Source organism: Lolium perenne, chromosome 4 (assembly GCF_019359855.2).
Source record: "Lolium perenne isolate Kyuss_39 chromosome 4, Kyuss_2.0, whole genome shotgun sequence".
In the NCBI taxonomy this organism is placed as follows: domain Eukaryota; kingdom Viridiplantae; phylum Streptophyta; class Magnoliopsida; order Poales; family Poaceae; genus Lolium; species Lolium perenne.
Genome location: NC_067247.2, coordinates 146,221,559 through 146,234,736, shown reverse-complemented (window position 1 = coordinate 146,234,736; position 13,178 = coordinate 146,221,559).

Sequence of the window (13,178 nt, the reverse complement as noted above, 5' to 3'; positions counted from 1 at the left end):
TTTCCGTTAAAGCGGAAATGCTGTTGTAAAGTTTTCGTTTTTTTCAGATGAGCACGGAGCACGGTGGACACCTCATCTGAAGTTGGAAAAGCCTACCACAAAACAAATCTGCCCTGTGAACTTTGTTCTCGTTGTACATGTGCGATTTGTATTGTTACGATGGTGACATGTGTGGCGTTCACTATCCCAGCCAGTGCTAGACAGTAGCAAAATGCCAATCTGTTGAACTGAAACAAAATGTTTTGTCATGTGTGATGGGAATGAAAAAAACTCATCAAACGAGCTATATGGAGTAATTCTAAAATTGGTTTAAAAGCGCAACACAAGGTCCAAAATCTGTTGCGACGTGCAAGGGAGCACTAATCTTGGTGTTATGCTTAACTGATGTGGGTGCAAAGCTTATGCTCTGTAATCCACCATCAGGCTCAAAGCTGAGTGTACATTTATCCTCTTGCAGCTGGCGCAGGAGATAGGCCTCATCTGGAGCTGGAAAAGCTTAGTAAGCAACAAGATCTGGCCTTGTGAATTTTGGTATGTTCGACATGTGCATTTTGTAGTGTTGTTACATGCTTGCCATGTGTCTTCCACTCTCGTGACATGCCAGTGGTGGAAAGGGCCAATCTTGAACTGAACTTAAACTAAACGAGGCGTTCCCTCTCTCTCTCTCTCTACAAGCTATGTGCTGGCTGTGATGCTTACGAATGGACATGGACGGATCTACAACGGCCTGGAGACATCTCCACCCATCATCTTGCTACAGAACAAGTTAACAGGTGAACAGAAAGCAGGTCTGGCAATGCACGCCATGGCGGTCCGTTCCTGGAACTGAGGCTGCGTGCGTCCGTGCAGCCACTCACACGGCGAGCGTGCGTGCAGAGACGGCGGATTCCGGCGAGGAACTCACGCGGTTTCCTGCCTCTAACTACTACGCGTGTCTACTTCATCACGCTGTTTTGCCGCATGCCTCTTGTGCTGGCTGAAATCAGTTTTCACCTGTTTGTGTATCCATAGCAGCAAAATCAGTTCACTTGCTATCTCTCGCTCCGGTCGTAAGCAGCGGGGTGAATTACTAGGTTGTTTGGCATTGAACATAATTGTAGTGAACTAAGGGCTTCTTCAGCGGGCCGAAGCAAACGGATCGAGGCTGTCCGAACGTGTCCGTTTAGATAGGATAGGGCGGCCCAGCGGTGCGATCCAAACGGCCCGAGTGCCCGGACTAGTCCGTGACACCCCATTTCCTACCCAAATTTGGGTTCGAAATGCAGTAGTGTGGATAGTGCTCGTCAGGACGCGAGTTTTCCTCTTGTCATCCCTGGGCTCTCCCGCGAATGGCACAGAAACCGCTCCTTCTCCCGCCACTCTCATACGAATTCCATCCTCCCATCCCTAACCAACCATGGAGGATGCCGCCGCTCCCGCCGCTGCCAAGACTAAGATCAAGCCAAAGAACGAGTTGAAGCCGGTGGAGTGTGCTTTGAGACCAAGAAGCGCATCGGCTGACGCCTCAGTGCCAAGGCACAGGTGCCCGAAGCTAAAGCCGCGTCGAAGCCAAGGAAGAGATCGACCTCATCCTAGCCCTTCAGGCCAAGGCCAACACCGACGTCCTACCTCCCCCCCCCCCCCCCCCAAGCCGCCGTCCAAGCCGTTATCATGATCAATCAAGAGGCGCTCGCTATATGTCTAGATGCTCCAAGCTTTGGACTACTTCAAGGAGATATATGGGAACAAACCCTTCACGTTGACCCATTGTTTGAAGGAGATTAAGAAGTGTCCTAAGAAGGGAGAAAGCTATGCTTTATACAAAATAATGAATAATGGGTCCGTAGAAGCATGGCAATGAATCATCGGTCATCGACCTTGGAGAGTGTGGCCCAAGCAATTGTGGTTGTGCGGTTCGGCCAAGGGGGGCACAAGGCCCCCAAGTGCGATGCTTCATCCCTGGCATTGCATGATACAATAAAGGGGCTAATCGCTGAGAAGGAGAAGGCAAATGCCAATAAACATTAGAGGTGACCCCGGGAGAAAGAGGCCATAATGGCAAGCTTTACTGACCTTCAAAAGAGAGCTCTTAAAGTTTAAGAGAGCAATGCCCGGTCAAGAGCCATTGAGGTGAAGCCATAGAGGATAAATTGCTCGTCAAGGAGAACGAGATCATGTTCGCCTATTTGAACATCATGGATCCGACAAACCGGATTTGGTTTGAGAATAAACAAATGGTCATCCGCCAACACGATGTGTGATCTTGCATATCTATCTTAGTGTATTCATAATCATTTTGCACTTGGGTTTGATATTATGGCGTGTGGTATATTTAGCTATTAAATTAAATGTGTGGTGCTATTTGCATTCATATATGCTAATTTGTGGTCTGACCAACTAGCGCACCCCGCTGGGTTTGCCTCCGGCACAGACAAATATGGGTGGACATGGCCACATATTCTTCCACGGGAAAATTTAAATGGACTAAAATGAACATATTCGGTGTCTAAAATGAGTCGAGATGCACATGCTTAGAGCATCTCAAGCCGCGTCCTTCAAAGTGTCCCCAAACGCCGCCGGATCGAGCATTTGGGGGACGTGTTCGCGTTTGGAGGAAGTCACTCCCCAGTCGCGTCCGCAAACACCGCTCTCAAACAGAAATTCAAATATTTCACATTCAAAAAGAGAAAAAGAGATCGTTCCCGCCGAAGTCATCGCGATCAGAGTAACCGCGATCAAAGTTCTGGGTGTGTGATCATATTATAGACCGACGTAAATTAGAAGAAGGGGTTGGGCGACGCCGACGACGCATCCTGAGTCAACGTAGCCCCGTCGATCACGAAGGCCCGGTGTACCTGCTCTGTCGCCGACGCTGAGGCAAAGGCCGATGCCGCTGACGCAGGTGTACTAGTATACGCGTCTGCGTCTGCTGGTGTCGGCTCTTGCTCCGGGGTGGGGTTGCTTCTGCCGCCATTTTGGCTTCGATGTCGTCGAGAATCTGGCCTTTGAATAACTTATGCACTGCCCGCGTTCGGAAAGACATTCCAGCTGTCGACGCTGTCAGTAGGGACATGTCCTCCTTGCGTTTCTTGAGCTCCATTTTCTCGTCTTGCCTCTTGAGCAGCGCCGCCCACCTTTTGTCGGTCTTTTTGTCGCAGAAGAGTGATACGTCTCCGACGTATCGATAATTTCTTATGTTCCATGCCACATTATTGATGATATCTACATGTTTTATGTACACTTTATGTCATAATTATGCGTTTTCCGGAACTAACCTATTGACAAGATGCCGAAGGGCCAGTTGCTGTTTTCTGCTGTTTTTGGTTTCAGAAATCCTAGTAAGGAAATATTCTCGGAATTGGACGAAATCAACGCCCAGCACCTTAGAATCCCCGGAAGCATCCAGAACACCCGAGAGTCGCCAGAGGGGGGCCACAGGCCCACCAGATCATAGGCCGGCGCGGCCTGGGGGTGGCCCACGCCCCCCCTATGGTGTCGTCGCCTCGTTGACCTTCTGACGCCGCCTCTTCGCCTATTTAAGGGTCCTCGACCTAAAACTTCGAGACGGAAAAGCCACGGTACGAGAAACCTTCCAGAGCCGCCGCCATCGCGAAGCCAAGATCTGGGGGACAGGACTCTCTGTTCCGGCACGCCGCCGGGACGGGGAAGTGCCCCCGGAAGGCTCCTCCATCGACACTACCGCCATCTTCATCAACGCTGCTGTCTCCCATGAGGAGGGAGTAGTTCTCCATCGAGGCTCGGGGCTGTACCGGTAGCTATGTGGTTCATCTCTCTCCTATGTACTTCAATACAATAATCTCATGAGCTGCCTTACATGATTGAGATTCATATGATGATGCTTGTAATCTAGATGTCGTTATGCTAGTCAAGTGAATTTTACTTATGTGATCTCCGGAGACTCCTTGTCCCACGTGTGTAAAGGTGACAGTGTGTGCACCGTGTGGGTCTCTTAGGCTATATTTCACAGAATACTTATTCACTGTTATGAATGGCATAGTGAAGTGCTTATTTATATCTCTTTATGATTGCAATGTGTTTTGTATCACAATTTATCTATGTGCTACTCTAGTGATGTTATTAAAGTAGTTTTATTCCTCCTGCACGGTGTAATGGTGACAGTGTGTGCATCCGTGTTAGTACTTGGCGTAGGCTATGATTATGATCTCTTGTAGATTATGAAGTTAACTATTGCTATGATGGTATTGATGTGATCTATTCCTCCTACATAGTGTGAAGGTGACAGTGTGCATGCTATGTTAGTACTTGGTTTAGTCGTGTTGATCTTTCATGCACTCTAAGGTTATTTAAATATGAACATTGAATTGTGGAGCTTGTTAACTCCGGCATTGAGGGTTCGTGTAATCCTACGCAATGGTGTTCATCATCCAACAAAAGAGTGTAGAGTATGCATTTATCTATTACATTATGTGATCAAAGTTGAGAGTGTCCACTAGTGAAAGTCTAATTCCTAGGCCTTGTTCCTAAATATCGCTATCGCTGCTTGTTTCTTGTTTCTTGCGTTACTACTGCTGCGTTACTACTGCTTATATATATTCATACCACCTGTATTTCACTATCTCTTCGCCGAACTAGTGCACCTATTAGGTGTGTTGGGGACACAAGAGACTTCTTGCTTTGTGGTTGCAGGGTTGCATGAGAGGGATATCTTTGACCTCTTCCTCCCTGAGTTCGATAAACCTTGGGTGATCCACTTAAGGGAAACTTGCTGCTGTTCTACAAACCTCTGCTCTTGGAGGCCCAACAACATCTACAGGAAAAGGAGGGCGTAGACATCAAGCTATTTTCTGGCGCCGTTCTTGCAGTGAGGAAAGGTAAAAGGCACTCATACTTCGGTTCCAGTGTAACGATGCTTTTACGGCGCCATTGTGTTTGTGCTCGAAGCTATTTCCTTTAGATCCTGCAATTGCAACTTTTTGTTTCTTGTTTACACTAGTTAGGCATAATGGAAAACAACAAAAATATGAGAGATCTTTATGAGCTTTATCTTGAATTAGGACATGATGTGTTTGAAGAGAGAATTAAAAAACCCATGGAACTTTATATGCATGCTAATGGGAATGTTATTAATATGAATGCTTTGAACACTATTGTTGCTAATGCTATGGAAAATTCTAATCTTGGGGAAGCTGGTTTTAATGAGCATGATCTTTTTAGTCCCCCAAGCATTGAGGAGAAAATTTTCTTTGATGATACTTTGCCTCCTATTTATGATGATTGCAATGATAGTAGTCTTTTGTTGCCACCTACTATGGAGAGTAAATTTGATTATGATTACAATATGCCTCCTATATTTGATGATAGCTACTTTGTTGAATTTGCTCCCACTACAACTACTAAAATTGATTATGCTTATGTGGAGAGTAATAATTTTATGCATGAGACTCATGATAAGAATACTTTATGTGATAGTTATATTGTTGAGTTTGCTCATGATGCTACTGAAAGTTATTATGAGAGAGGAAAATATGGTTGTAGAAATTTTCATGTTACTAAAATACCTCTCTATGTGCTGAAATTTTTGAAGCTACACTTGTTTTATCTTCCTATGCTTGTTACTTTGCTCTTCATGAACTTGTTTATTTACAAGATTCCCTTGCATAGGAAGCATGTTAGACTTAAATGTGTTTTGAATTTGCCTCTTGATGCTCTCTTTTGCTTCATATACTATTTCTTGCGAGTGCATCATTAAAACTGCTGAGCCCATCTTAATGGCTATAAAGAAAGAACTTCTTGGGAGATAACCCATGTGTTATTTTACTACAGTACTTTGTTTTTATTTTGTGTCTTGGAAGTTGTTTACTACTGTAGCAACCTCTCCTTATCTTAGTTTAGTGTTTTATTGTGCCAAGTAAAGTCGTTGATAGTAAAGTTCATACTAGATTTGGATTACTGCGCAGAAACAGATTTCTTTGCTGTCACGAATCTGGGCAAAATTCTCTGTAGGTAACTCATAAAATTATGCCAATTTACGTGAGTGATCCTCAGATAAGTACGCAACTTTCATTCAATTTGAGCATTTTCATTTGAGCAAGTCTGGTGCCTCAATAAATTTTGTCAATACGAACTGTTCTGTTTTTGACAGATTCTGCCTTTTATTTCGCATTGCCAGTTTTGTTATGTTCGATGGATATTTCGATTCCATTGACTTTCAGTAGCTTTGTGCAATATCCAGAAGTGTTAATAATGATTATGTCACCTCTGAACATGTATATTTTGATTGTGCACTAACCCTCTAATGAGTTGTTCTAAGTTTGGTGTGGAGGAAGTTTTCAAGGATCAAGAGAGGGAGATGATACAACATGATCAAGGAGAGTGAAAGCTCTAAGCTTGGGGATGCCCCGGTGGTTCACCCCTGCATATATCAAGAAGACTCAAGCGTCTAAGCTTGGGGATGCCCAAGGCATCCCCTTCTTCATCGACAACATTATCAGGTTCCTCGCCTGAAACTATATTTTTATTCCATCACATCTTATGTGCTTTTCTTGGAGCGTCGGTTTGTTTTTGTTTTTTGTTTTTGTTTGAATAAATGCATGCTTGTGTGGGAGAGAGACACGCTCCGCTGGTTCATATGAACACATGTGTTCTTAGCCTTTAATTTTCATGGCGAAGGTTGAAACTGCTTCGTTAATTGTTATATGGTTGGAAACAGAAAATGCTACATGTAGTAATTGGTAGAATGTCTTGGATAATGCGATACTTGGCAATTTTTGTGCTCATGTTTAAGCTCTTGCATCATATACTTTGCACCTATTAATGAAGAAATACATAGAGCTTGCTAAAATTTGGTTTGCATAATTGGTCTCTCTAAGGTCTAGATAATTTCTAGTAAGAGTTTGAACAACAAGGAAGATGGTGTAGAGTCTTATAATGTTTTCAATATGTCTTTTATGTGAGTTTTGCTGCACCGCTTCATCCTTGTGTTTGTTTCAAATAGCCTTGCTAGCCTAAGCCTTGTATCGAGAGGGAATACTTCTCATGCATCCAAAATACTTGAGCCAACCACTATGCCATTTGTGTCCACCATACCTACCTACTACGTGGTATTTCTCCGCCATTCCAAAGTAAATTGCTTGAGTGCTACCTTTAAATTTCTATTCTCTACCTTTACAATATATAGCTCATGGGACAAATAGCTTAAAAACTATTGTGGTATTGAATATGTACTTATGCACTTTATCTCTTATTAAGTTGCTTGTTGTGCGATAACCATGTTCACTGGGGACGCCACCAACTACTCTTTGTTGAATATCATGTGAGTTGCTATGCATGTTCATCTTGTCTGAAGTAAGAGCGATCTACCACCTTATGGTTAGAGCATGCATATTGTTAGAGAAGAACATTGGGCCGCTAACTAAAGCCATGATCCATGGTGGAAGTTTCAGTTTTGGACATATATCCTCAATCTCAAATGAGAAAAATAATTGTTGCTACATGCTTATGCATAAAAGAGGAGTCCATTATCTGTTGTCTATGTTGTCCCGGTATGGATGTCTAATTGAGAATAATCAATAGCGAGAAATCCGATGCGAGCTTTCTCCTTAGACCTTTGTACAGGCGGCATAGAGGTACCCCTTTGTGACACTCGGTTAAAACATGTGCATTGCGATGATCCCGGTAGTCCAAGCTAATTAGGACAAGGTGCGGGCACTATTAGTATACTATGCATGAGGCTTGCAACTTGTAAGATATAATTTACATGATACATATGCTTTATTACTACCGTTGACAAAATTGTTTCTTGTTTTCAAAATCAAAGCTCTAGCACAAATATAGCAATCGATGCTTTTCCTCTTTGAAGGACCATTCTTTTACTTTTATTGTTGAGTCAGTTCACCTATCTCTCTCCACCTCAAGAAGCAAACACTTGTGTGAACTGTGCATTGATTCCTACATATTTGCATATTGCATTTGTTATATTACTCTATGTTGACAATATCCATGAGATATGCATGTTACAAGTTGAAAGCAACCGCTGAAACTTAATCTTCCTTTGTGTTGCTTCAATACCTCTACTATGAATTATTGCTTTATGAGTTAACTCTTATGCAAGACTTATTGATGCTTGTCTTGAAAGTGCTATTCATGAAAAGTCATTGCTTTATGATTCAGTTGTTTACTCATGTCATTACCATTGTTTTGATCGCTGCATTCATTACATATGCTTACAATAGTATGATCAAGTTTATGATGGCATGTCACTCCAGAAATTATCTTTGTTATCGTTTACACTGCTTCTGGACGACAGTAAACTAAGCTTGGGGATGCTGATACGTCTCTGACGTATCGATAATTTCTTATGTTCCATGCCACATTATTGATGATATCTACATGTTTTATGTACACTTTATGTCATAATTATGCATTTTCCGGAACTAACCTATTGACAAGATGCCGAAGGGCCAGTTGCTGTTTTCTGCTGTTTTTGGTTTCAGAAATCCTAGTAAGGAAATATTCTCGGAATTGGACGAAATCAACGCCCAGCACCTTAGAATCCTCGGAAGCATCCAGAACACCCGAGAGTCGCCAGAGGGGGGCCACAGGCCCACCAGACCATAGGCCGACGCGGCCTGGGGGTGGCCCGCGCCCCCCTATGGTGTCGTCGCCTCGTTGACCTTCTGACGCCGCCTCTTCGCCTATTTAAGGGTCCTCGACCTAAAACTTCGAGACGGAAAAGCCACGGTACAAGAAACCTTCCAGAGCCGCCGCCATCGCGAAGCCAAGATCTGGGGGACAGGACTCTCTGTTCCGGCACGCCGCCGGGACGGGGAAGTGCCCCCGGAAGGCTCCTCCATCGACACCACCGCCATCTTCATCAACGCTGCTGTCTCCTATGAGGAGGAAGTAGTTCTCCATCGAGGCTCGGGGCTGTACCGGTAGCTATGTGGTTCATCTCTCTCCTATGTACTTCAATACAATAATCTCATGAGCTGCCTTACATGATTGAGATTCATATGATGATGCTTGTAATCTAGATGTCGTTATGCTAGTCAAGTGAATTTTACTTATGTGATCTCCGGAGACTCCTTGTCCCACGTGTGTAAAGGTGACAGTGTGTGCACCGTGTGGGTCTCTTAGGCTATATTTCACAGAATACTTATTCACTGTTATGAATGGCATAGTGAAGTGCTTATTTATATCTCTTTATGATTGCAATGTGTTTTGTATCACAATTTATCTATGTGCTACTCTAGTGATGTTATTAAAGTAGTTTTATTCCTCCTGCACGGTGTAATGGTGACAGTGTGTGCATCCGTGTTAGTACTTGGCGTAGGCTATGATTATGATCTCTTGTAGATTATGAAGTTAACTATTGCTATGATGGTATTGATGTGATCTATTCCTCCTACATAGTGTGAAGGTGACAGTGTGCATGCTATGTTAGTACTTGGTTTAGTCGTGTTGATCTTTCATGCACTCTAAGGTTATTTAAATATGAACATTGAATTGTGGAGCTTGTTAACTCCGGCATTGAGGGTTCGTGTAATCCTACGCAATGGTGTTCATCATCCAACAAAAGAGTGTAGAGTATGCATTTATCTATTCTGTTATGTGATCAAAGTTGAGAGTGTCCACTAGTGAAAGTCTAATCCCTAGGCCTTGTTCCTAAATACTGCTACCGCTGCTTGTTTACTGTTTTACTGCGTTACTACTGCTGCGTTACTACTGCTTATATATATTCATACCACATGTATTTCACTATCTCTTCGCCGAACTAGTGCACCTATTAGGTGTGTTGGGGACACAAGAGACTTCTTGCTTTGTGGTTGCAGGGTTGCATGAGAGGGATATCTTTGACCTCTTCCTCCCTGAGTTCGATAAACCTTGGGTGATCCACTTAAGGGAAACTTGCTGCTGTTCTACAAACCTCTGCTCTTGGAGGCCCAACACTGTCTACAGGAAAAGGAGGGGGCGTAGACATCAAAGAGCAGGGTCGAGGAGACCTCGGCGAGGCATCGCATGATCGACGCCTGCGTCTTCTCGGTCGACGCAGTGTCGGCCAACGCGGCCGTGGTAGCCTTGTTGCCGATAGGGCGCCCTGCCGATGTTGCAAGCGGTGCATCCAGATCAATGGCATCTTTCCCCTTCGACAATAAATGGCGCGTCAACCACCATTTCTCGTTCGTTTTGAGCTTTCTATAGCAATGCATCAACGCGAAAGACTTACGCCCTTCCGAGTGTAGGGATTCCTAGCATAGAAAACAAAAAATTCCTACCGCAAGAACGAATAACAAGACAAGATCTAATCTAGTAGATAGTAGCAACGAGTTGAAGATCAACATACCCTCGAAGATCTCTAAGCGTTAACGAGATAAATCCCATGGTGGATGTAGTCGATCACTTTCCGCTTCCAAAAGCGCGTAGAAGATCTTGACGGTGCCACAATCGGGCAGCACCTCCGTACTCGGTAACACGTACGGTGTTGATGACGATGTCCTTCTCCCTGTTCCAGCTGGCAACAGATGTAGTAGTTCCGGCCTCCTCGGAATCCCGCCAGCACGATGGCGTGGTGACGGTGGTGATGGAGATCTCCGGCAGCGCTTCGCCTTAAGCACCGCGGGAGAAATAGGAGGAGGGAGTAGCTAGGGTTTGGGAGAGGGGGCACTTGGGGCGCCGGCCTGGGAGCCCCTTGGTGGTGCGGCTAGATTGGTGTGTTCAGCCCCCTCCCCCTTCTCCTCTATATATAGGTGGAAAACCTAGGGTTCCGCCAAAAACCACTTTGGAGTCCAACTCCCAAACATACCAAAATTGGAAACCTAGATGGAAAGGGATTTCTCCCTTTCCTTCTTCTATGGTCGGCCAACAAGGTGGAGTCCATGGTGGTGGACTCCACCTTCCCACTTGGTGGGTTGGCTAGGGATGGTGGGGTCCCTCCGGGACTCTACCTGCCATAGTGATTTATTCCGGACGATTCTAGAATCTTCTACAACCTTCCATAAATGCACTGGACCATTCTCAAACTTGGAATGTTACTTCCTATATATGAATCTCATTCTCCGGACCATTCCGAAACTCCTCGTGATGTCATGGATCCCATCCGAGACTCCGAACAATATTTGAACTCCATTCTATATTCCATATCTACTTAAAAAGACATCGAACATTAAGTGTGTCACCCTACGGTTCGTGAACTATGCAGATATGATCGAGACTCTTCTTCGAGCAATAACTAATAGCAGGACCTGGAGATCCATAATATCTCCCACATATTCAGCGATGACTTCATGATCCAAATAACCATTTACATACGATACTGATTCCCTTCGTCTCACGATATTTTACTTATCCGAAGTTTGATCGTCGGTATCTCCATACCTAGTTCAAATTCGTTACCGATAAGTACTCTTTACTCGTGCCATGATATGAAACCCCTTGTGAGCTAGTTAGGTGCTTGCAAGCTAATTGGATGACATTCCACCGAGAGGGCCCAGAGTATATCTATCCGTCATTTGGATGGACAAATCCCACTATTGATCCACGTGCTTCAACCTATACTTTTCGAACACTTAATGCCACCTTTATAACTACCCATTTACGAAGTAGTGTTTGATGTCATCAAAGCATCCATCCGGTGTAGGTGATTAACATGATCTCACGGTCGAAGGATTAGGTTACTATGTATCTTAAAGCTTGAAGCAAAACGAACTTAATGACTTGATCATATGTTACGCTTACTATGGGTATATGTCCATCACATCATTCAACTAATGATATGATCTTGTTATTAATAACATCCAATGTTCATGATCAGGAAACCATAATCATCTATTAATCAACAAACTAGTTTAACAAGAGGCTTACTAGGGACTCATTTATGTTTACAAAACACACAAGTATTATGTTTCCGGTTAATATAATTATAGCATGGGATGTAAACATTTATCATGAAAACTAAGATATAACAATAAACACTTTTATTATTGCCTCTTGGGCATATCTCCAACAGTCTCTCACTTGCACTAGAGTCAATAATTTAGTTTGCATTTGTAAAGATATAACACCTTGGTCTTCTGGTGCTTATCATGTTTGCTTATGGGAGAGGTTTCAGTCAACGAGTCCGACATTCTCAGAAACGTATGTATTTTGCAATTCATTTGCATCTCTATGCATCACTCACTTTTTCAAATGAGTCGGCATTAATCGTATATGTTTGATCTCCTGGTGGAACCTTAATTCCTTGGTCTGAAATATGTTACCAATATTATCACATATAATACAGTTTCATAGTTCTGACACTACCGAAACTACACCAAGTTCTCAAAGAACTACTCGACTCAAACACCCTCGGTCATTGTCAAAACAATGATATACTCTGCCTTCGTTTGTAAAATCCGTCACAATATTTAGACTTATCTAAATCTAGTAGAGACTTCTTCTAGCCCATTGTGCTACTTTTAATGAACACATTAGCCTAATTGAGATTTAAATTTATTTTTATATATGTGACCAAACTAATATCGGTGTAACACCTTACAGCGATTTGTTTGTCATTACCCCATATAAAACTACATATTTATATCCTCGGGTCTAACAAAGCACTCATGGATATTCTTACTGTTGTCCAATGATCATCATATGAATTATTCTGATATATGCTCGTAACACCTTAGAGCATGGGACATCTGATTGTGTACATATTATTCATGATCTAAAATCACTCATGTTTTGAGTGTCAAATACACTCAAGTCTTGTTTAAACCTCCACATGGAAAATAACATCTTCTTGACGTTTTCATATTGAACTACTTCAATATTTATTCTATGTACTTTGACTTAAAATTATTATGCACTTCAATCTATCTTCATAGATCTTGATGCTAAATATGTTTTTAGTCCATATCCTTTCATTGAATCTAATTTTCAATGAAACCTTCTAATCACATCAAGTACATGATTACATTATTTATAATCAACAATATATCATCTACATAAAGTATTATAGATATGTCACAGTGCTCCCACTTAATTTCTTGCAAATGCAAGCATCTTCATCATTTGTGATGAAATCAAAACTCTTTGATTATTTTATCCGGTGAAGATTCCAACTCCGTGATACTCACTTCATCTAGTGAAGTTTGTATACCTATCTAGTATTCTACGGACTAGCAAAACTCTCAGATGTATCTTGTATACAACTTTAATACACACTTCTGTTAAGG